This window comes from Mirounga angustirostris, unplaced genomic scaffold (genome assembly GCF_029215605.1).
Source record: "Mirounga angustirostris isolate CCGP_5_RB_7025 unplaced genomic scaffold, mMirAng1.0.hap1 SCAF_4, whole genome shotgun sequence".
Classification (NCBI taxonomy): domain Eukaryota; kingdom Metazoa; phylum Chordata; class Mammalia; order Carnivora; family Phocidae; genus Mirounga; species Mirounga angustirostris.
This window is the reverse complement of record NW_026991712.1, coordinates 78,922,243-78,947,934: the sequence shown is the minus strand read 5'-3', so window position 1 is coordinate 78,947,934 and position 25,692 is coordinate 78,922,243. Positions and strand designations below refer to the sequence as shown.

The 25,692-nt window shown below is 34.1% G+C and overlaps 1 protein-coding gene across 1 annotated transcript in view; it reads left to right on the top strand.

The window, feature by feature from the left end:
- Positions 1-25,692, top strand: part of SNTG1 (syntrophin gamma 1) — a 957,526-nt gene that overhangs the window by 917,806 nt on the left and 14,028 nt on the right. The gene's annotated exons all lie outside the window — the stretch shown is intronic.

Here is a 25,692-nt window from a genome sequence, read left to right as displayed (position 1 = left end):
GCATTTGTGTCACAGTAAGGTAACATTCTGGGAACCAAAAGAGTCGTGGTTTCACATTTAAATAATAATTTAAAATAAAATAAAAACTCTGACTGTATTTTACCATTATCTATTCCCTCTTTGAATAGGAATACAAATTCCTGAAGAAAAATATTCTTTAAATCAATTCATGTTTTCCTCATGTTATTATATATTAATAAAATGAATAAATGAATGATTTTTTGCTTTGCTCATGCAGATTTTCAGTATTCTGAAATACATTAACTGTGTTGTTTTAAACTCATCAGAAAGATTCACTACCTTTATTTTTATTAATACATATATTTTATATATTCAAAATTTAAATTATTTCAATTACTCTACAATGAAATTCACAATAATAATGTTTGGGGTAGAGGAAATTATAAATATATTATTACAGTGTGGAGGAAAGGATAAATAACAAACACCAAGGTGAAAAATTAATCATATGGAAATGCAAACCCATATACAATTTTTCAACTATGGATTAAAATTAGCATAATTTTGTTACATTCCTATACCTATGAAATTCAGGTGGGGAGGTCAGTCTGAGAGACAAAACATTCCAAGGAATGACCCTCTCTGACATGCTAGTACACATCTCCTGTAACACTGCTTTGTATCCACATCAGATCCTCTCATTCTTTAACAAGATGACTTCTTTCTTACCTTATATATCTGCTCATGCTTGTCCCTTAACTTTTCTCCATGACTTTTTGTTTGAATTTCTCTGTGGATACCCCATTTCTGTCTTATGTTTATCTTTGGAGTTGCCTAACTACTCTGCCTAGTCTGTAGGTTGTTTAAAGAGGGAACTGTGGATATAGTCCTTTTCTGCTGGCTCTTTTCCTGCTGCATTTCTCTAAAGCATTGGTGTTACACATGGTCTTGCCTTATATTTGTCTCCTGTCAGTTTAGACAAATACCATCATAACTTCACCCACTCCCTTTATTTAACTTGCTTCATAATTTTCAATTCTACATTTCCATCATTGCCTCTTCCCTAAATATAGATGTATCAATGGAGCTGCCTTTTTTCCATCTCTTGCTACAGCTCCTCTTTTCCCCTCTGGCTACGATTGGTTGATCGTTTCCTTTGTGCCGGCCACTCACATTGCTCTTTAGATCGATTCTTAGTATTACCATCAAAAAATGCATCACCATATTCTAATAATGGTGAATGATGTTAATATTTTCAGTTCTATATTTTGGCTAATGTGGAAACTCAACCACTAGCTGGTGATAGCAGTATAGCATTTGATACATCACTGCTCTTCTAATTCTTTTTAATGTTCTAAAAAACCCTTAGTTGACAACATGAAGCAAAAAAAGAAACGCAATGCAATGACTAACTATAATATTTAGACTTTAATTCTATGTAGCATATGTTGTATATAAAGCTAATTATACCTACTTAGCTTTGCTGGTTATTAGTTACCCCTCAGCTTCTAAATATTACTCATTCTTGTTATAGTGTTTTAAGCAATATTTCATAAATCCATTCATTAAGAACTAGTTTCAGAAAATTCACTGAATGTCTTTCTTAAACTTATAGACTGTAATTTTTGGATAGGAGAAAGAGCAGATAAAAATAACAGAATATGACCATTGGTGAGTTACAGAACTTCTTTAAAGTCAACATCTCCTTCTGTAGAATGAAGGATAATGATACCTCTAAGGGTAACATTGAAAATACCAAATTAAATATGGAGACTATTTAACACAGATGAGACTAACTAATCAGTTCTGTAGCATTGTTTGGCCATACTGGTGTGTATCACCACTGCTGACATAAAAACTGTAAAAATTAAAACTAGCACAATTGGTATTTATAATTGCAACTTGTAAGCAATAATAAAAAGTACCATCACAGGAGAACATCAAGAAGAATGCCAGCATGTATCACATTATTGGACTTATTGGACTTATGTATCATAAGGATGGCTTATGATTGAAATTGATGTCATTTGAGGATTCAACATTTCCTCTGTTAGAATACTTTTTTAAAATAAGGGACTAGGCAACATGATACAGTGGAAGGAAAATTGGAATCACATAGCCTTGAGTTAAAAATCTCTTCTTTACCATTACTACCTTGAGCAATAATTGCTACTCTTCAAGGAGAGTATAGAAATAAATATCCCCAGTGCCTGGAATGTAGAAGACACCACAAAAATCACTGATGAATGATTTTATTATTCAGGAATCTAGCATAATGACTAAGAAAATATCCAAAAGCAACAACTTTTATTATTAAGAGAGAAGTTAGTGAAGATGATTAACATATATAAGCTTGGTGTCCTTCCCACATTTAAAAAATTCAAGTTTATAACCATAACCCATTTGTGTCATTTATTAAATGCCTGGGATATTTTCTGTGTCTTATTAATTTTATTAATTTTTAAAATTTCAGTGTGTAAAGTTTGCCCTGAGTCTCTGTCTCCAAAACAGGGACAGAAACATGTCTGTATATTATAGAACTCTTCTAAATTTATGTATACCATAACATTGGTAACCATCCTGCATGGAAATTGTTCACTAGCATGTTTCCTCCACTGAATCAAGAACTTTTAAACACAAAAAAATATGTCTTACAACACCATATTCCTAAGACCTAGCCTGATGTTTGCCTGGGAGCAAGAAATAATAATTTCTTAAATTACACTACATCATTATTTTACAGTTGAGGATGGTAAGCACTTTTGTCAACATTTTATTATGAAAAATTTCACGTATACAGCATACTTTAAATAATTTACAGTAAAGGCCCTCTACACACTACCTAAATTCTACGATTCACATTTCACTATACTTCTTTATCACATTTCTATGTACCCATTCCTTTATCTGTCCATCAATCCATCCTATCTTGACACATTTTGAAGTAAATCACAGACATCAGCATTATATTAAGCAGTTTTCAAAATGTATTTGTGGAATGTTGTCTTTGTTCCTCTAATTTCAAATTCCTCACCTGTTGTTTTATTGAACAGTTCCTCAATTTATAGTTGTTTTTGAGAGTTGACAATTGTACACTTTTAATTGCATAATCTAAATAACAAAAATAAATAAATAAATAAATAAAACTCTACTGAAAAATAATCTTAGTATAATAATGAAAATACCCAGCAAGTTAAAGCATTTTAGTCCATAGATTTTAAAAAACATTTCATTTTACAAAAGTAAGTTGTATATATACAATTTTTGACATAATTATCAGAGATCTAAAGCATGAAACAATTTGATATGACTGATAATTTATAAGTAAATATTTAGCAAAAATAGTATTTTATCATCATTTTCCTAATATCATTTGCTTAAATGTTCTTATAAAAGAGAAGAAATAACAGAGTTTCAAAAATAATCAGACATAAAATTCCATGTTACTTGCAAAAAATTTAGCTTACCTAGAAAGATCAGTTTTCTTATGGATTAGATTAACATAAAAGAGATCAAAGTAACAATTTTTACTCACAGTATTTTGAGAAATGTTTTGAAAGCTATGTGTCAAGAAGTCTCCATGTACTTTCATAAGTACATTGTAAAACTTTTGTGATTTTTGGAGGACAATTTGTGAATATTTTCTTATAATCATTAATGTTGTATAAAAAGTTTATTTTTAGGTTAAACATAAAGGACACATTGGTAAATAAAGATGTGAAGAAAATGAGTTATTTCTTCACTTGTCCTAGCCTTAAGTAAGTAAAGCAAAACTAAACAAATATCAGTTATTGAAATTTTTTAAATCTTATAATCCAATTTATCTTTATGTGCCTTTTATTGTTTATCTCATTTTTATACAAGTCATTACCCTATAATAGTAAGAATATGAGCTTAATAGTTAAAGAGCTCTGGGGGCGCCTGTGTGGCTCAGTCAGTTAAGTGTCTGCCTTTGGCTTAGGTCATGATCCCAGGGCCCTGGGTCCAGCCCTGCACTGTGGAGCCCGCTTCTCCCTCTCTCTCTCCCTCTGTGCTCTCTTTCTCTCTCAAATAAATAAATAAAATCTAAAAAAAATAGTTAAAGAGCTCTAGCTTCCATATTTAAATATGATGCCCATTATGTAGGATGAGTTATTTATTCTCAGGCTAAGCATCCTCCAGTGTAAGATGGAGAGTATTATATTCCATGGTTTTTGTGAGGATAAAAGCACATGTTTTCTTCTCAGAAAACTTGAGAATACCAACATACTTCTGTTACATGTTCAAAAATATCCTAAAGTTGGAAGAAAAATATAGGTAAAGAAAAAGTAGAAAGGGAATTTTTGCCATCAACATAAAGGTAAAAGGATGGGTCAATACACAGAAGAACCCATAACCCAAAAAAAGATAGAAGACCATTAAAAAGATTCAACTGAATGATTCTCACTCAGGAGGTTCTCCACGTATACAGTGTGAATGAGTGAATGAGGAATGAGAATGAACACTGGTTCAACTGTCAGGATAATTATTTGGAAACTCTCTTTGAGTTTATGGGCTAGTCTATCCCTCCTTTCTCATGAGCTTTTGTTGAGGTAGAGATAATAAGGGGTTTATCTCATGCTGAAGCTGTGAGTATGGATCAAGCTCTAAGTGTCCCAAGGATCTCTAGAAATGATGGAAGCCCCTACTCCATAAGACAGACTTCCAGCTTATCCACAGCCATGATGTCTCATCCTCAACAATTATCCAAGACAAGCTCCCTAAAGAATATATAATAACGTCCTCAGTAACCTTCTAAGCACTCCTGAGAGTGCTTAGAAAGATTCACAGCTAATTTTTAAAAACTGCTCTTATGAAATAGAATAATTAGTGATTTTATAAAATATGCAGATCACATTTGAAATAAAAACTCTAAAGCCGAATAGAAACAGCTAACGTTGGAAACTTTAACTGAGGAATTCTCTCAAAATGCAGTAGCATAAAATATGGAAAATATACGATGAAAAACAGTTTTGTGAATCCACTGGTGGAACAACTAGCATTCAAGATGAACAGAAAAGGGTAAAGGAAGGAGAGAAAAATAGAAAATTTACCAAAAAAAAACAAAACAAAACAAAACAAAAAAAACAAATTGAATGTGTACTTCCACTTTCAGAGTGAAAGGGAAAACTGAGTTCTGATTAGTAAAAAAAAAAAAAAATCACTCAATCAGTAAATCACACCCCAAACTTTCAAAATCCAATGATAAAACAAAAATTTAAATCATCTGGGGGGCAGGGGCATGACTTGTGGAATAGTGGCTGGAGGGCCTCAGTGAACTTGCCCTCCCTCAAAAACTGGAAATGCCTGCAAAGCAACTGAAATCAAGCAACTGTTTTCAAGTATTCAAGAAACTAGCCAAATTGACAAAAATGGAAAATAACCAAAATCACAGAATGAACAGAAAATTGTCTCTGCAAGAGAAACTGCTGGACCTCACTCAGTAACATAATGAGGTTCATCTTAAAGTTTTAATTCAAAGATATTTAAACACCCCTCCCTTCCCAGACAGTGGCTTTATAGCCAAAAACCAGTAGCATTGCAGAAAATTGAGAGGTCTGACGTCATTCAGAGTAGAGTCAGTAATTTGGTTTAATTTGCAGCTTCCTGAGAAGTCTCTATTCTTAGTGTGGTGGCTGTGTGACTCAGAGCTTAGCTCAGCAACGGAGGGGAGAAAAGAAATGAGGGGATCTACCCTAAGACATAACTAGAGCAATAGCAAACTGTTGGCAACATTCTGACTATCTAAGCCTGATATTTCAACTGGAACAAACAAAATCCTGGTCTGGAATTTAAAAGAAAGTCATAGAAAACTAGGCAATGATTGTGAGTTTAGGAAAAGCTCTGATGTATTCTTGGAGATTTATGAGGATATGTGCATGCCCAGGAAAGACCTGGGAAAGGAAAAGGCACCAGTCACTTTGAACTAGAGACCACACATAGACAGGAGATTAGTTAACTTTGTCTTGTAAGTGTCCCGAAATTGGAAGATGTGCCTTCATATGCAGATTTCCTTGGTAAAGAGTAACAGACTTATAGGCAACACATATAATGAAATTGTCTGACCAATAGGCAGCTGACCCAGATGTAACCAATGGGCAGTTAGACTTAAAAACTTAAAACGAAAACAAAACAAAACAAAAAACCCTACAACAAACTAACAGAGAACTTACTATCAACACTCTACAGGGGATACAAATTCTATAGAATTAATGCAAGAAAGTGCCAAACAAAGAAACACCAATACAAAAACCAACACCAAGAAAACACCAACAATAAACCTTGGGAAAGTGGAAGAATCTAACACCAAAACTGTTACAAGATATCTAAAATATATAGTTTCCATCAAAAAACTATCACATGTGTAAAAAGCAGAAAAGTATGTACATAAACAGGATAAATACCAACCAACAGATTATGCCTTGAATGGGGTTCAGATTTTGGATTCAGTAGACAAAGTATTTAAATCAGCTATAATGAATATGTTTAAATTACTAAAGAAAACAATGTCTAAAGAACCAAAGAAAAATATGACAATGGTGTCTTACCAAATAGAAAATAACAATAAAGAGGTTATATAAAAAAATAGAGTATATATAGTTGAAATACTCATTAACTGAAATGAAACATTTACTAATGGTACTCAAAAAGAGTTGAGTTGGCAGAAGAAAGAATCAATAATCTTGAATGTAGGCCAGTAGAGATCATCCAATAGAGCAACAGAAAAATAACAAAGAATAATGAAAAATGACCAGCATCTCAGAAACCTGTGGCATGGTAGCAAACATACATATATATGTATGATGAGAGTCCAAGAAGAAAAATAGAAAGGGACAGAAAATGTATTAGAAGAAATAATAGTTGAAAAGTCAAAATGGATAGAAAAAATAATCTACATATTCAATAATTCAATGGGCAAAATATGTAAAGGGGAGTAAGAGATATAAGCTTCCAGTTATGGAAAGAATAAGTCAGGGGAATAAAAGGTTTGGCTTAGGGAATATAGTCAATGATATTGTAATAACACTGTATAGTGATGGATGGTAGCTACACTCGTGGTGAGCTTAGCATAATGTACAGACTTGTTGAATCACTATGTTGTACACCTGAAACTAATGTCACATTGTGTGTCAACCATCAACTATATTCAAAAAAATCACACTCCAAGTAGAATAAAATCAAAGAGAACTCTATCTAGACTTATCATAGTCAATTTGATGAAGATCAAAGGCAAAGAGAAAATCTTGAAAGAAGCAAAAGAAAATGACTTATCATATACATGGGGTCATCAATAATACTAGCATGTAAAAAAATAATATTAACAGATGATTTGTTATTCGATACCATAGAAGATAGTAGACAATGAGATAATATCTTCAAAATATTGAAAAAAGACTTAAAAGACAATTGTATGAAACAATAATTATAAAACTGTATTGATGTACTTAAAATGTATAAATATGTAATTTGTATGGCAAAAATAGTACAAAGAAGGGGGAGTGAACAGAGGTTGTGTGTTGGAGCAAAATTTCTTCTAAATAATAGAAATTGAGTTAGTATTAATAAGAACTAGACTGATTTAAATTAAGATAATAGTACTAATCCCCACAGTAACCCTTGATAAAATAACATTATATAATAAAAAAAGCAAAATGAATGAAAATATGCATTAAAGGATTTCTATTTAGCACAAAAGAAAGCAGGAAGCAAAGAATAGAGGAACAAAAAAACCTAATAAACATAGGAAAAAAATAAGTAAAATGACAGACGAAAATCCTCCATTTACAGTGATCACATTAGATGTAAAAAGCTTAAATGCCTCAGTCTAAGGTAGAGATTGAAAAAAATGAATAAAAACATTGTTCAATTAAATGCTATTTATAAGAGACATGATTTAGATTCAGAAACAGATTGAAGGTAAAAAAATGTGTATATATATATGCATATATATATATATACCACATATATATACATATACCATAGAAACAATAATAAAACAGAACTAAAGTGGCTACACTAATATCAGACAAAACAGACTTCAAATAATAATTGTTAATTGAGAAAAAAAGGACATTTTATAGTGATGAAAAAGTGAATTTTTCAGAAAAAGATAGGAATTAGAGATATCCATGCACCTAATAATATTAGTTCAAATGCATGAAGCAAAAGCACACAGAATTGAAGGGAGATGCAGACAACTCAACAATAATAGTTGGAAACTTCAACATCTCATTTACAATTATGGATGGAACAACTGGAAGAAGATAAATTAGTAAAGAGAAGACTTGAAAAACAGAAGAAAACAGCTAACTTGAGCAGACATCTATAGGACATTTCACCCAAAAACAGCAGAATACATGTTTTCACAAGTAATCTAGAATCTTTTTCAGGATAGACCCAATGTTATGACATACAAAAGTCTCAATACATCAAAAGGATCGAGATCATATAAAATATATTTTCCATCAAGTATGAGATTAAATTAGAATAAACAACAAAAGAGAATTGGGGAACTTCATAAATGCAGTTGATTCTTGTTATTTGTGATACTTATGTTTTATAAAGTCATTATGAACAGTAATTTAGCAAATACTGAGACATTGCTTCTAGGGGAAATACAGGGTTGAGTTCCTGCAAGACTCTGGTCACAGCATTTTCATCAACTAATTAATATATAACTTTGTTTTATGTGTGTTTTTTTTAAAAGACAACTTATTTAATATTATTGTTGTGTCTTTAACATTGAACTCACCGTCACCAGCACTATAACTCATGCCCAGACAAAGCTTATCCAACACGTGTATTTTCTCTCTAAGCATATTACAATGTCGTTTTTCTTTTTAAGCTTTTTAAAATTTATTTATTTGGGAGAGAGAGCAGAGTGAACAAGAGAGAACACGAGGGGGGGTTGAGGGGCAGAGGGAGAAGGAGAAGAAGTCTCCTCTCTGAACAGGGAGCCCAATGCGGGGCTGGATTCCAAGACCCTGGGATCATGACCTGAGCCAAAGGCGGTCGCTTAACCAACTGAGCCACACAGGCACCCCTAATGATCTTACACTTGAACACCAAACAGCATTTCAGCACTATGCTTTGGGGTCATTTTAAAGAGCAAAGTCATGGATACAAAAATGTGAAAATCTTGACACTAAATAGACTTCAAAAAAAGACACTTTTTTATATACATTTCACAGTATGAGAGCTGAAACAAGGAGTCCAAGTGTTACCTTGTTTGACCTCTGCTGGGGAAGTGCATGGTGTGTTACTAAAATTTTTCACTGTTTTGCATATATCCACAAATGACCATGAAAAGAGCATGAATAGTGATTTTGGAAATAAAAATAAATATTAGCAAGTAAGTAAATTTGCAAATACAGAATCCACAAGTAATGAGAATTGACTGTGCTGGGGAAAAGGAAAACTCTTAAACTGTCAGTGAGTCTAAGGTTAAATCACAAGAGGTATTAGTAAATATTTTGAGATAAATGAAACAATTTATTAAAATTTATGAAATGCAGATAGATCAGTGATTTAAGAAAATTCATATCTATAAATGTTTATATGAAGAAAGACTCAAATCAGCATCCTAGATTTTCATGTAAAGGAACTAGATAAAGAATACTAAATTAAAATCAAAGCAAGCAGAACAAAGGAGTAGAGCAGAAAAATATAAAATACAAGATAAAAAATAGATAATATGAACAAAATCAAAAGTAGATTCTTTGAAAGATCAGCTAATTTGAAAAGCCTTTGGGAAGTCTCATCAAACAAAGAGAAGACTCAGATTGCTAAAATCATGAATAAAAGAGAAGACATCATTTCTGATGAAATAGATAAAAAAGAGATAAAAAGGAAATAAAGGAACAACTTTATGCCAGCCCCAACTAGGATGAAAGGATGAAAAACACAGACTACCAATTGTGACTCTAGGAGAAATAGTAAGTTGATTAGATCTGGTGAAAGTAGAGATTGAATTAATAGTTTGAGGACTTCTGATAAAGAAAATGACTTCACTAATGAAAAAAATACTATCATTATTATACAAAATATTGTATTATATAATAGTATTAATACTAATACAAATGAAATCCAGCAATGTTTTAAAAGAATTATAAACCATGACCAAGTGGGATTTTTTACAAGAATGCATGATTGGTTTACCAACCCCAAATCAATCAATGTGACACACCATATTAATAGAATTTATGTATTATCTCAGTAAATACAGAAATACAGAAATTCCATAAGCCCAACACCCTTTCATAATAAAAACACTCAGTGTAAGAAGAAAAGGGAAATTCTTCAATCTAATAAAGAGCATCTCTGTGCAACCCACAGTGAGCATCATACTTAATGGTAAGAATAAATGTTTTTCTGGTAAGATCAGAACAAGACAAGGAAGTCTGCTTTTACCACTCCTACTCAACATTGTACCAGATGGTCTAGCCAGGACAATTAGGCAATAAAAAGAAATAAAACTATCTCAGTTCACACATGCTGATCTTGTATATTGAGAATAATAAGGAACCCTCTGAACACTATTTTCACTAATAAATGATTTCAGCAATGTTGTAGTATACAAAATCAACATACAAAAATCAATTATATTTATATATACAAGCTATGAACAATTCCCAAATGAAATTAAAAAACAATTCTATTTACAGTAACACCTAAATGAATGAAATAAGAAAATACCATCAAAAGAAGTACAAACCTGTATACTGGAAATAACGTAACATTGTTATAAGAAATTTAAAATACTTGCATAAAGGGAAAGATGTCTTATATTCATTAATTGGAAGGCAATATTGTGAAAAAAGCAATTTCTTCCTAAACTAAACAACAGATTCAATAAAAACCCTTTCAAAAAAGCCATCTGCTTTTATCATGGAAATTGACAAGCTAATCTTAAAATTTTATGAAAATGCATAGGTATCCAGAATATCCAAAACAGTTGAGAAAAAATGAAATTGAACAACACACACTTCTTAATTTCAAAACTTACTACAAAGCTATGATAATCAACACAGTATATTGACATTGCTGGCATAAGGATAGACATAGTGCAATAAGATAGAATCAGCAGTCCAAAAACAACCCTCTCTCATAGTCAATTGAGGAAAGTCTGCCAAGGCAACTCAATGAAGAAAAAATAATCTTTGCAATAAATGGAGCTACAACAACGATATCCTCATGTGAAAGAATAATTTTGAAACTTTACATCAAACCATACAAAAAATTAACACAAAATAGATTGTAGACCTAAATGCAAGACCTGAGACTAAAAACACTTATAAGAAAACATGGGGTTATATCTTTGTTATTTTGGATTAGGCAATTGTTTTACAGATGGGATTCCAAACCACCTGTGTGTGTGTGTATCCATAATGTGTGTGTGCATATGTATATTTTATTAAAACTAAAAATTTTGTGTATCAAGAAACCTTCAAAAGCTATAGACATAATTTACAAAATGGGAAAAAATACTGTTTCTTGATTGACTATTACTCAAACATAGGTTCTGTGTCTTCTAAAGTAAAAAGAACACAAACTGGAAAAAATATTGACATTTTTCTTTAAAAGCAACATGCTTATGGAAAATTGCATTTGAAATGCTCATTAATATAGTGATTTATCAAAATTCAAACTCTATTGATTTTCACAAGACCACAGCCATAGGTACTGCATAATCAACATTTCTGTTTATCTGAATGTTTCTGATTTTACAGTGATGAGTGATGGAGTGTGTAAAGCAGAGACTGCTACACAGTTTAGACAGGAAAGATCTTTATTCTTAGAGTGAAGGTAATAAAGCACTGGATTTTTCAGTCAGATTTATTACTTATTATTATAAAACTATAACTACACATTTAAATAGTACTATAACCATTACCAAAACCCTTTTATTGTGGAATATAAATTCATAAGAAGTTATAAAGATAATACAGAGATATTCTCTATACTCTTCATCTTGTTTCACCCAATGGTTATATCTTATGTAGCTGTAGTATAATACAAAAAATAGGAATTTGACATTGGTGCAATATGTGTATAGTCTTACGTCAATGGTAACGTGTTCATTTTTGGAACCATTTCCATTATCAAAATACAGGACTCCTTTATCATGTTGACCCATCTCTCACTTCTCCCATTTCTAAATCCTAGCAACAACTAATCTGATTTTTCATTTCTATAATTTTGTCATTTTGAGACTATTATATAAATTAAGTTATGCAGTATGTGACATTTTGAGCTTGAATTTTTTCACTCAACATAATGCCCTTGAGATTTGTCCAAATTGCTGTGTATACCAATAGTTTGTTCTTTTTTGTTGCAGAGTAGTATTCCATGATATGGATATATCACATTTTGTTTAATCATTTACCTGTTGAAGGACATTTCCTTGTTTCCAGTGTTTAGTTATTGCAAATGAAGCTGTTATGAACAACAGTGTGTATGGACATGAGATTTCATTTCTCTGGGATAAATGCCCAGGAGCACAGTTGTTCAGTGGTATGGAAAATGTTTGTTCAGTTTTAAAGAAAATGTCAAATTATTTTTCAGAGTGGCTTTTAATGTTTTACATTTCCGATAGCAATGTACAAGGAAACCAGTTTCTCTACATCCTCACGAGCATTTGGAATTGTTACTACTTTTTATTTTAGTGGTTCTTGTCATAGTCTTAATTTTCATTTCCCTAATGGCAAGCAATGGTGAACAACTTTTCATGTGCCCATTTTCTAGCTATATGTTGCCTTTAGTGAAATGTCTATTTTTGACCACTTTTTAATTGTATTTTTTATTTATTTTACTATTGAGTTTTATAAGTTCTTTTTTTTAAGATTTTATTTATTTGAAAGGGAGAGAAAGAGAGAGAGAGAGCATGTGCAATAATGGGGAGGGGCAGAGGGAGAAGAAGAAGTACACTCCCCACTGAGCAGGGATCCAAAGTGGGGATCAATCCCAGGACCCTAAGATCATCGCCTGAGCTGAAGGCAGATGCTTAACCCACTGAGCCACCCAGGCACCCCTTATGAGTTCTTTATATATTCTGTATATGAGGCTTTGTTAGATATGCTGTATGCAAATATTTTCTTCTAATTCTTCCAAAGTTTATCTTTCATCCTCTTAACAGGTATCTTGCAGAGAAAGTTTTAAAATTTTCATAAACCCCATTTATCTTTTTTTTTTTATAGATTATGCTTTTGTTGTCATGTCAGGAATTCTTTAACAAGCCCCAAGTGTCAAAGATGTTTCTCCTATGCTATGTTGAAAAAGATCTATAGGCTAGGGGCACCTGGGTGGCAGTCAGTTAACTGTCTGACTCTTGGTTTTGGCACAGGTGATGATCTCAGAGTCGTGAGATTTAGCCCCACATGGGGCTCCAAGCTGAGCAGGTAGTCTGCTAACGTTTCTCTCTCCCTCTCCAACTGCCCCTCCTCCATGCTCATGCACTCTCTTTCCCTCTCTCGCTCTAAAAATAAATAAATAAATCTTTTTAAAAAGTTCTATAGGTTTGCCTTTAAATATATAACACATCTGAGTTCATTTTTTTTTCCTGTAAGCTGTGAAGTTTAACTGACCTTCACTGTTTTGTCTATAGATGCCCAATTATTTCAGCAACATTTGTTGTAAAGACTATTTTTCCTCTATTGGATTGCTTTTACAGCTTTGTCAAAAATCAGTTGGTCATACTTGTGTGGTATTATTTCTTGTTTTATCTACCTCTTTGTCAATATCATATAATTCTGAATACATTAGCTATATAATAATACTTGAAAGGAAGAAAAATGATTCCTTCTATTTTATTCTTATTTTTCAGAATTGCATTAGCTATTCTAGTCCCTTTGTCTTTCCATAGACATTTTATAATTACCTTATCTGTATCTATGAATAATCTCACTGGTATTTTGATAAGGATAACATAAAACATATATCAATATGAAGAGAATTGGCATCTTATACCATGTTGATTTCTTAAAACAATGAAAACTGGATACTTTTCTATTTTTAGATCTTTTTGATTTAATTATTCTGCATTGTGTACTTTTCATCAAACAAACCCCATGTATGTTTTGTTAGATTTACATTTAGGAAAATCATTTTTTAAGAGAATGTAATTGGTATTGTTTTTTAAAATTTTGTTTTTCAAATGTTGCAAATGGAAATATAATTGTTTTTATATTTACATTGTATCTTGAAACCAGTATAAATACACATATTAGTTCTACGTGTTTTTTGTTTTGTTTTTAAGATTCCTTGGATTTATCTATATAGCTCATCAAGACATGCAAATTAAGGGGAGATACATTTCTTTTTTCTGATCTGTATCACATTATTTTCATTCTCTTACCTATTGTGTTGGCTACAAATTTAAATACTATATTACAGTCAGTGGTGACTGGACATTCTCTGCTTTCCTTATTTTAGGGGACAGCATTAAGTCTTTCACCATTAAGTATGTTGTGAGCTTAGGGCTTTAATAGACATTTTTTCTCAGGTTGAGTTCTCCTCTATTTCTGTTTTTCTGAAAGTTTTCATTGTGAATGGGTATCAATTACTATGACCATGTAAATTTTTTAGCTTATTAATATGGTGGGATGTAGTAATTGATTTTGAAATGTTGAACCAGTCTTACATTCCTAGAATAAATCTTCCCGATAATGATGTGTAATTCTTTACATATATTGATGAACTATGTTTATAAAATTTTAATTATTTTTGCTTTTATGTTCATGAGAGATACTGCTTTATAAGGGTTTTTGATGTTTTTGTCTGTTTTTGAAACTCCCTTTGCCTGGTTTTTCTATCAGGATAAAACTGTCTTATAAAATGAGTTTGGAATGTTTCCTTCTCTTCTATTTTCTGGAAGATACCATGTAGAATTGTTGATTCTTCTTTAAAGATTTGGTAGAGTTCTCTAGTGGAAACATCTGTGTTGGGAGATTTCCTTTTGGGGAATTTTTTAAATTATTATTTCAATTTACTTGAATAGTAGGTAGCTATTAAAATGGTCTATTATTCTCAAAGGAGTTGTGACAATTTTTATTTTTCAAGGACTTGGTCAATTCTATCTAAATTGTCAAATTTATATGTGTAAATTTTCATATACTATTTCCATATTCCTTATTTCCTTATCACTTTGAATTTCACTTCCTTATTTCACCTTATTTCAGTATTTCACTTTGAAGTCTGCAGTTTTTATAATGATATCCCTGTTTCATTCCTGTGAGTAATTCATGCCTCTTCTCTATTTTTCTTTTAATCTTGCTAGAAACATTTCAAAGAACCAAAATTATTTTCTCATTGATTTTCTCTTAGAGTTCTATAATCAATTGCATGAACTCTGCTCTTAAATTTATTACTTTGCTTCTTTTGGTTGCTTTGGTTTTACGTTGCTCTTCTTTGTCTAATTTCACAAGGTGGGTATTTTAAGGTCATTGATTTGACGCTTCTTATTTCTAATACAAACATTTATTCTAAAATTCCTTCTTATCAAGCATTTATTGCATTCAAAAATTTTGAAAAATTGCATTTCTATTTTAATGCAAATCAATGTGTTTTTAATTTCCTTGAAGGTTTCTTCTTTGATCAATGGAATTTTTTAGAAGTGTAATGTTTAGTTTCTAAGTATTTTAGGATTTTCTTGTTATTTTATTTTATTTTTTTTACAAGTGAATCTTCAGCCAGGTCTTAAGTATTTCATTGACTTTCTTTTTTATTGTTATGTTAATCACCATACATTACATCATTAGTTTTTGATATAGTGTTCCATGATTGATTGTTTGTGCATAACAACCAGTGCTCCATGCAGAATGTGCCCTCTTTAAACCCATCACCAGGATAACCCGTCCTCCCACCCCACTCCCCTCTAGAACCCTCAGTTTGTTTTTCAGAGTCCATCACTCTCATGGTTCATCTCCCCCTCTGATTTCCCCAACTTCAATCTTTCCCTCCTGCTATCTTCTTTTTTTCCTTAACATATATTGCCTTATTTGTTTCAGAGTTACAGATCTGTGATTCAACAGTCTTGCACAATTCACAGCACTCACCATAGCACATACCCTCCCCAATGTCTATCACCCAGCCACCCCATCCCTCCCACCCACCCCCACTCCAGCAACCCTCAGTTTGTTTCCTGAGATAGAATTCCTCATATCAGTGAGGTCATATGATACATGTCTTTCTCTGATTGACTTATTTCACTCAGCATCACACCCTCCAGTTCCATCCACGTCATTGCAATTGGCAAGATCTCATTCCTTTTGATGACTGCATAATATTGCATTGTATATATATACCACCTCTTCTTTATCCATTTATCTGTCAATGGATATCTTGGTTCTTTCCATAGGTTGGCTATTGTGGACATTGCTGCTATAAACATCAAGGTGCACATATGCTTCGATTCCCTACATTTGTATCTTTGGGGTAAATATCCAGTAGTGCAATTGCTGGATCGTATGGCAACTCTATTTTCAACTTTTTAAGGAACCTCCATACTGTTTTCCAGAGTGGTGGCACCTGCTTGCATTCCCACCAACAGTGCAGGAGGGTTCCCCTTTCTCCGTATCCCTGCCAACATCTGTCATTTCCTGACTTGTTAATTTTAGGAATTCTGACTGCTGTGAGGTGGTATCTCATTGAGGTTTTGATTTGGATTTCCCTGATGCCGAGCGATGTGGAGCACTTTTTCATGTGTCTGTTGGCCATCTGGATGTCTCCTTTGGAAAAATGTCTGTTCATGTCTTCTGCCCATTTCTTGATTGGATCACTTGTTCTTTGGGTGTGGAGTTTGATAAGTTCTTTATAGATTTTGGATACTAGCCCTTTATCTGATATGTCATTTGCAAATATCTTCTCCCATTCTGTTGGTTGTCTTTTGGTTTTGTTGAGTGTTTCTTTTGCTGTGCAAAAGCACGTTATCTTGATGAAGTCCCAATAGTTCATTTTTGCCCTTCCTTCCCTTGCCTTTGGTGATGTTTCTAGGAAGAAGTTGCTGCGGCTGAGGTTGAACAGGTTGCTGCCTGTGTGCTCCTCAAGGATTTTGATGGACTCCTATCTCACATTTAGGTCTTCCAACCATTTTGAGTCTATTTTTGTGTGCGGTGTAAGGAAATGGTCCAGTTTCATTCTTCTGCATATGCCTGTCCAATTTTCCCAACACCATTTGTTGAAGAGATGGTCTTTTTATCACTGGACATTCTTTCCTGCTTTGTCAAAGATTAGTTGACCATAGAGTTGAGGGTCCATTTCTGGGCTCTCTGTTCTGTTCCATTGATCTATGTGTCTGTTTTTGTGCCGGTACCATACTGTCTTGATGATGACAGCTTTGTAATAGAGGTGGAAGTCCAGAATTGTAATGCTGCCAGCTTTGCTTTTCTTTTTCAACATTCCTCTGGCTATTTGAGGTCTTTTCTGGTTCCATACAAATTTTAGGATTATTTGTTCCATTTCTTTGAAAAAACTTGATGCTATTTTGATGGGGATTGCATTAAACGTGTAGATTGCTCTAGTTGGCATTGACATTTTCACAATATTTGTTCTTCCAATCCATGAGCATGAAACGTTTTTCCATTTCTTTGTGTCTTCCTCAATTTCTTTCATGAGTATTTTATAGTTTTCAGAATAAAGATAATTTGCGTCTTTGGTTAGATTTATTCCTAGGTATCTTATGGTTTTGGGTGCAATTGTAAATGGGATCAACTCCTTAATTTCTCTTTCTTCTATCTTGTTGTTGGTGTTTAGGAATGCCACTGATTTCTGTGCAATTGATTTTATATCCTACCACTTTACTGAATTCCTGTATGAGTTCTAGCAGTTTTGGGGTGGAGTCCTTTGGGTTTTCCACATAAAGTATCATATCATCTGCAGAGTGAGAGTTTGACTTCTTTTTTGCCTATTTGGATGCCTTTGATTTCTTTTTGTTGTCTGATTGCTGTGGCTAGGACTTCTAATACTATATGGAATAGCAGTGGTGATAGTGGACATCCCTGCCGTGTTCCTGACCTTAGGCGGAAAGCTCTCAGGTTTTCCCCATTGAGAATGATATTCTCTGTAGGATTTTCATAGATGGCTTTTATGATATTGAGGTGTGTACCCTCTATGCCTATACTCTGAAGAGTTTTGATCAGGAAAGGATGCTGTACTTTGTCAAATACTTTTTCTGCATCTATGGAGAGGATCATATGATTCTTGTTCTCTCTTTTGTTTATGCATTGTATCACGTTGATTGATTTGTGGATGTTGAACCAACCTTGCAGCCCAGGGATAAATCCCACTTGGTCGTGGCGAATAATTCTTTTAATGTACCTTTGGATCCTATTGGCTAGTATTTTGGTGAGAATTTTTGCATCCATGTTCATCAAGGATATTGGTCTATAATTCTCCTTTTTGATGGGGTCTTTTTCTGGTTTTGGAATCAAGATAATGCTGGCCTCATAAAATGAGTTTGGAAGTTTTCCTTCCATTTCTATTTTTTGGAAGAGTTTCAGAAGGATAGGCATTACTTATTCTTGAAATGTTTGGTAGAATTCCCCTGGGAAGCTATCTGGTCCTGGGCTTTTGCTTTTTGGGAGATTTTTGATGACTGCTTCAATTTCCTTAGTGGTTATAGGTCTGTTCAGGTTTTCTATTTCTTCCTGGTTCAGTTTTGGTAGTTGATACATCTCTAGGAATGCATCCATTTTTTCCAGATTATCTAATTTGCTGGCATAGAGTTGCTCATAATATGTTCTTATAATTGTTTGTGTTTCTTTGGTGTTGGTTGTGATCTCTCCTCTTTCATTCATGATTTTATTTATTTGGGTCATTTCTCTTTTCTTTTTGATAAATCTGGTCAGGGGTTTATCAATCTTGTTAATTCTTTCAAAGAACCAGCTCCTAGTTTCGTTGATCTGTTCTACCATTCTTTTGGTTTCTATTGCATTGATTTCTGCTCTGATCTTTATTATTTCTCTTCTCCTGCTGGGTTTAGGCTTTATTTGCTGTTCTTTCTCCAGCTCCTTCAGGTGTAGGGTTAGCTTGTGTATTTGAGACCTTTCTTGTTTCTTGAGAAAGGCTTGTATTGCTATATACTTTCCTCTTTGGAGTGCCTTTGCTGTATCCCAAAGATTTGGAACAGTTGTGTTTTCATTTTCATTGGTTTCCACGATTTTTTTAAAATTCTTTTTTAATTTCTTGGTTTACCCATTGATTCTTTAGTAAGATGTGCTTTAGCCTCCATGTATTTGAGTTCTTTCTGACTTTCCTCTTGTGAATGAGTTCTAGTTTCAAAGCATTGTGTTCTGAAAACAGGCAGGGAATAATCCCAATCTTTTGTTACCAGTTGAGACCTAATTTGTGACCTAGGATGTGATCTCTTCTGGAGAATGTTCCATGGGCACTAGAGAAGAATGTGTATTCCATTGCTTTGGGATGCAATGTTCTGAATATGTCTGTGAAGTCCATTTGGTCCAGTGTGTCATTTAAAGTCTTTATTTCCTTGTTGATCTTTTACTTAGATGATCTGTCCATTTCAGTGAGGGGGGTGTTAAAGTCCCCCACTATTATTGTATTGTTGTCAATGTGTTTCTTTGCTTTTGTTATTAATTGCCTTATATAATTGGCTGCTCCCATTTTAGGGGCATAGATATTTACAATTGTTAGATCTTCCTGTTGGATAGACCCTTTAAGTAGGATATAGTGTTCTTCCTCATTTCTTATTACAGTCTTTGGTTTAAAATCTAATTTGTCTGATATAAGGATTGCCATCCCCGCTTTCTTTTGGTGTCCATTAGCATGGTAAATGGTTTTCCATCCCCTCCCTTTCAATCTGGGAGTGTCTTTGGGTCTAAAATGAGTCTCTTGCAGACAGCATATCGCTGGGTCTTGTTTTTTAATCCAGTCTGATAGCCTGTGTCTTTTGATTGGGGCATTTAGCCCATTTACATTCAAAGTAACTATTGAAAGATAGGAATTTAGTGCCATTGTATTGCCTGTAAGGTGACTGTTACTGTATATTGTCTGTGTTCCTTTCTGGTCTCTGTTACTTTTAGGCTCTCTCTTTGCTTAGAGGACCCTTTTCAAGATTTCTTGTAGGGCTGGTTTTGTGTTTGCAAATTCCTTTATTTTTTATTTTTTTGTCCTGGGAGCTTTTTATCTCTCCTTCTATTTTCAATGACAGCCTAGCTGGATATTGTATTCTTGGCTGCATATTTTTCTCATTTAGTGCTCTGAAGATATCATGCCAGTCCTTTCTGGCCTGCCAGGTCTCTGTGGATAGTTCTGTTGCCAATCTAATGTTTCTACCATTGTAGGTTACATATCTCTTCTCCCGAGCTGCTTTCAGGATTTTCTCTTTGCCTCTGAGACATGTAAATTTTACTATTAGATGTCGAGGTGTTGACCTATTTTTTATTGATTTTGAGAAGGGATCTCTGTGCTTCCTGGATTTTGATGCCTGTTTCCTTCCCCAAATTAGGGAAGTTCTCTGCTATAATTTGCTCCATTATACCTTCTGCCCTTCTCTCTCTTTCTTCTTTTCTGTGATCCCAATTATTCTAATGTTGTTTTGTCTTATGGTATTGCTTAGCTCCCGAATTCTGCCCTCGTGATCCAGTAGTTGTTTATCTCTCTTTTTCTCAGCTTCTTTATTTTCCATTATTTGGTCTTCTATATCACTGATTCTCCCTTCTGCCTCATTTATCCTAGCAGTTAGCACCCCCATTTTTGATTGCACCTCATTAACAGCCTTTTTGATTTCGACTTGGTTAGATTTTAGTTCTTTTATTTCTCCAGAAAGCATTTCTCTCATAACTTCCATGCTTTTTTCAAGCCCAGCTAGTATCTTTAAAGTGATGTTTCTGAACTCTTGATCTGACATTGTACTAATGTCCGTATTGAGTAGTTCCCTGGCAGTTGGTACTACCTCTTGTTCTTTTTTTTCAGGTGATTTTTTCCATCTTGTCATTTGGTCCAGAGGAGAATAAATGAATGAGAGAACAAAATGCTAACAGGGTAACAACGTCCCCAGAAAATATACTCTAAACAAATCAGAAAAGACCTGAAGCCAGGGGAAAAGAAAGAGGAAGAAAGAAAAAAGAAAAAAAAAAGAAAGAAAGAAAAAGATAAAAACAAACAAAAACAGAACAAAACAAAACAAAAAACAGAATATGATCAAATATGATCAGGCGGGTGCATAGATCAGTGCCACACACTAGATTTGGGGTGTATTTTGGTCTGTTAGAAGAGAGTGCCTCCCAAAATTTTAAAGAAAGAGAAACTTATATATGTACAAAAATAAGAGTTGATATGATGAAGGGATGGAATATGACTGTAAAGATGAAAAGTATAAAAAATTTTATAAAAGCAATTGTATGAAGTTGTTTGAAAAAAGAAAGAAGAGGATTTAATGAAAAGAAAAAAAAAAGGAGAGAATGTGATCAGGCAGGAGAGTAGAACAAAACCATACACTAGAGATTTAGGGTATATTTTGATCTGTTAGAAGAAACTATCTCGGACACCTGGGTGGCTCAGTTGGTTAAGCGACTGCCTTTGGCTCAGGTCATGATCCTGGAGTCCCGGGATCGAGTCCCGCATCGGGCTCCCTGCTCGGCAGGGAGCCTGCTTCTCCCTCTGACCCTTCCCCTCTCATGTGCTCTCTGTCTCTCTCATTCTCTCTGTCTCAAATAAATAAATAAAATCTTAAGAAAAAAAAATCTTTTAAAAGAAGAAACTATCTCAAAATTTTAAATAAAGAACTATATATATATATATATATATATATATATATATATATATATATATGCCAAAAATAAGGGTAATTGCTATGAAGGGATAGAATATGACTCTAAAAATGAAAAATAAAAAAGATTTTAAAAAAGGGATTGATAAGATGTTAGTTGAAAAAGGGAAAAAGAAAAATTCTAAAAAAAAAAAAAAGTTTAAAAAAAATTATCTTTGAAAGACTAAAGGATCATGGTAAAAAAGCCATGGATTCTCTGTGCATTGTTCCCCTAGTGCTGGAATTCTGCCGTTCTCATTGATCGGTAAACTTGGTCTTGGCTAGCTCTTCTCGCTGTTCTTCTGGGGGAGGGGCCTGTTGCTGTGGTCCCCAAATGTCTTTGCCGGAGGCAGAATTGCCCGCCCTTGCCGGTCCAGGCTAAGTAATCTGTTTAGGTTTGCTCTCGGGAGCTTTTGTTCCCTGCAAGCTTTCGGTACAGCTTTGGAGGCCGAGAGTGAAAATGGTGGCCTCCCAATCTCTGTCCCAGAGGAGCCGAGAACTTGGGGTCCCACTCCTCAGTGAGCCCCCAGAGAAAAGCAGTAAATCACTCCCATCTCCACGGTCCCCAGCCTCACTCTGTGCTCACCCAGCCTGTGACTGAGCATTTTTATCTCTGACACCCGACCCGGTATGGAGTCTCCAAACCCAGCAGATCCCTGTGGTGCGCTCCCACGCTGCTCCTCCAAGGGGAGGAAGGGGAGTCTCCCCGGATCTGCCGCTTATTGGGTCCCTGCTGTAGGAGCAGTGGCCCGACTGTGCCATGGATCACAGTTTATGGCAACCCCAAGCTGAGAGCTCACTCCTTGGCTGTGTCTCTGCAGCCGGCTTCCCTTCTCTGATACCTGGGAGCTCTGTGCACCCAGGCACCCCTGGTCTTCCTGTGACCCCCAGGGTCCTGAGACCACACTGTCCCATGAGGGTTCCACCCCCTGCTTGGCCACCCGAGCGACGTCCCTCAGCAGAGCAGACTTCTACAAGTTCCGATTTTTGCTCCACTGCTCTACCACTTGCCAGAAGTGGCCGACAGAGGCTCCCTCCCCGCCATCTATCCTCCCAAATATCAGCTGGGATTCACTTCACTGCATGTCCTACCTTCCGGAAAGTGGTCACTTTTCTGTTCAGAGAGTTGTTACTATTCTTTTCTTCGATCTCCTCTTGAGTTTGTAGGTGTTCAGAATGGTTTGATCCCTATCCAACTGAATTCCTGAGACCAGACAAAATCCAGGTCTCCTACACCTCCACTGTCTTGCTCCGCCCCCCGGATTTTCTTGTTATCTTTCTAGAATTGGTTTCTAGTCTGATCTACTTGCTCAAAGAACATACTCTGCATCATTTCACTTTTTTTTTAATTAGCTGACATTTTCTTTATGGCCCAGAATGTAACCTTATTACAGCTTGGCAGGAGTAGGAGTCTTGATCTTTGCTGGTAGGAGTGGGAGTAAGGCCAGTTTTTCTGTAGCATTTATCTAAGGTAGAGTAATTAATAGACCACATTTTCTGCCTGACTAGACTGACCTTTTCAGATCATATGGCTAGAGAGAGTTGATGTCTATTGTTTTTTTTTTTGTTTTGTGTTGTTTTGTGCTTTTGTTTTTTCCATTTGTTTGTTTTGTCTATAATCACTGGTGTTTCTGGGCCCAGGCTTTCTACTCTCTTGTTTGGAATATATGATGCAAAAAAGAAAAACTGAGTGTTCACCATGATATTATTCCTCAGGTCCTGAGGTCTTTGGATCCCTAACTTATCTGACTTCTCCTTTCCTTTCAGAATGTCCTTTTGTTTGTTTTACATGTCATTTCCAGAGTTTTTATTACCCTTCAGAGAAATAGGGAAATCATCCTAAAAGTAGAACTATATTTTTGAAGTACTATTAATGCCACATCTAAAGAAATATAATTGTCATTGTATGTCAGATTCTTGGTTTATTACCTTTGAAAACTCCAATGAAATAATGGCAGACATATAACAAAATTTTGACAGTGAAAATTTAATTATGGATATGGCTCTTACTATGGCAATAACAAACATGGAGATTGAATTAGTGATCAAAAACCTTCCAACAAAGAAAAACTCAGGATCAAAAGGATACATAGGTGAATACTAATAAACATTTAAAGAAGAATTAATACTGACTCTATTTTTTATTTATTTATTTTGTAAAGATTTCTTTATTTAACAGAGAGAGACACAGTGAGAGAGGGAACACAAGCAGAGGGAGCAGGAGAGGGAGAAACAGGTTTCATGCTGAGCAGGGAGCCTGATGTGGGGCTAGATCCCAGGACCCTGGGATCATGACCCTGGGATCATGACCTGAGCTGAAGGCAGATGCTTAACGCCTGAGCCACCCAGGCACCCCAGTATACTGACCCTTTTTAAAATCGTAAAAAAATAGAAGAAGAAACACTCTCAAAATGATTGTATGAAGGTAGAATTACCCTGATTTCAATGCCAAACAAAGACAAGATTTAAAAAAAATTAAACTACAGGGCAATATCACTAATGCACATTGATGTAAAAATCCTCACTGAAATCCTAGGGAATGAAAATCAACAGCACATTAAAAAGATCATTAAGTGGGATTTATTACTGTGATGCAAGGATGATTCAACTTACAAAAAAATCAATGTGATATACCACATTAGCAGAATAAAAGATAAAAATCACATGATCATTTCAGTAGATGCAGAAAAGCATTTGACAAACTTCAGCATCTTTTCATTATAAAAAATTGCAAAAAATGGTACAAAAGGAACAAATATCAACATAATAAGGCTATATCTGAAAAACACACAGCCAACATCATAATGAATAGGGAAAAACTGAAAAGTCCACAAAAAAAATCATTAAAATTAATAAACAAATTCAGTGAATTTGTTGAATACAAAATTGACATAAAAATCAGTGGCATATATATATATATACTAACAATAAGTTATCTGAAAGAGGAATTAGGAAAACAATCCCATTCACAATAGCAGCAAAAAGAATACATTACTTAGGAATTAACTTAAAGAGATGAAAGACTTATACACTAAAGTGTCTAAAAGACTGATGAAGGAAATTCTAAAGGATACAAATAAATGGAAAGACATCCCATGTTTTCATGTTTATGAAATTGAATAATTAATATTGTTAAAATATTCATATTACCCAAAGTGATCTATAGATTCAATGCAATACCTAAGTCATAATGATGTTTTTTACAGAAATATAAAAAATCTTAAATTCATATGGAATCATAAGACCCCAAGCAGCCAAAGCAATCTTAAATAAAAAGAAAGCTGTAGGATCCCATTTCCTAACTTCAAATTATATTACAAAGCTGTAGGAACCAGAACAGTATGGTGCTGGCATAATTATAAACATATAGACCAATGAATAGAATACAGATTCCAGAAATAAACCCACACATTTATAGTCAACTGCTCATTGATAAGGGTTCCAAGAACATACACAATGAAAGGATAGGTTATTCAGCAAGTGATGCTGGGAAAACTATGCATCTACATGTAAAAGAATAAAGTTGGATCACTAACTCACAGCATACATAAAAATCAAAACAAAGTGGATTAAAGACTTAAATGTAAGACCCGAACCCATAAAATTCCTAAAAGAAAACATAAGCAAAGATCTTCTTGACATCAGTCTTGGCAAAAGTTTTTTGGATAGGACACACAAAACATAGGCAACAAAAGCCAAACTAGACAAGGGGGAACACATCAAGTTAGAAGGCTTCAGTAGAGCAAAGAAAATAATCAAGAAAATGAAAGGCAATCTATAGAAAGGGAAAATTATTTGCAAATGATATATCTAATAGTAGATTAATATCTAAAATATAGGAGGAACTCATACAACTTCAATACCAAAAATACAAATAACTCTATTTAAAAATGGGCAAAGGTCCTAATAAACATAAAAGAAGAAATTTAAATGACTAACAATTGTATGAA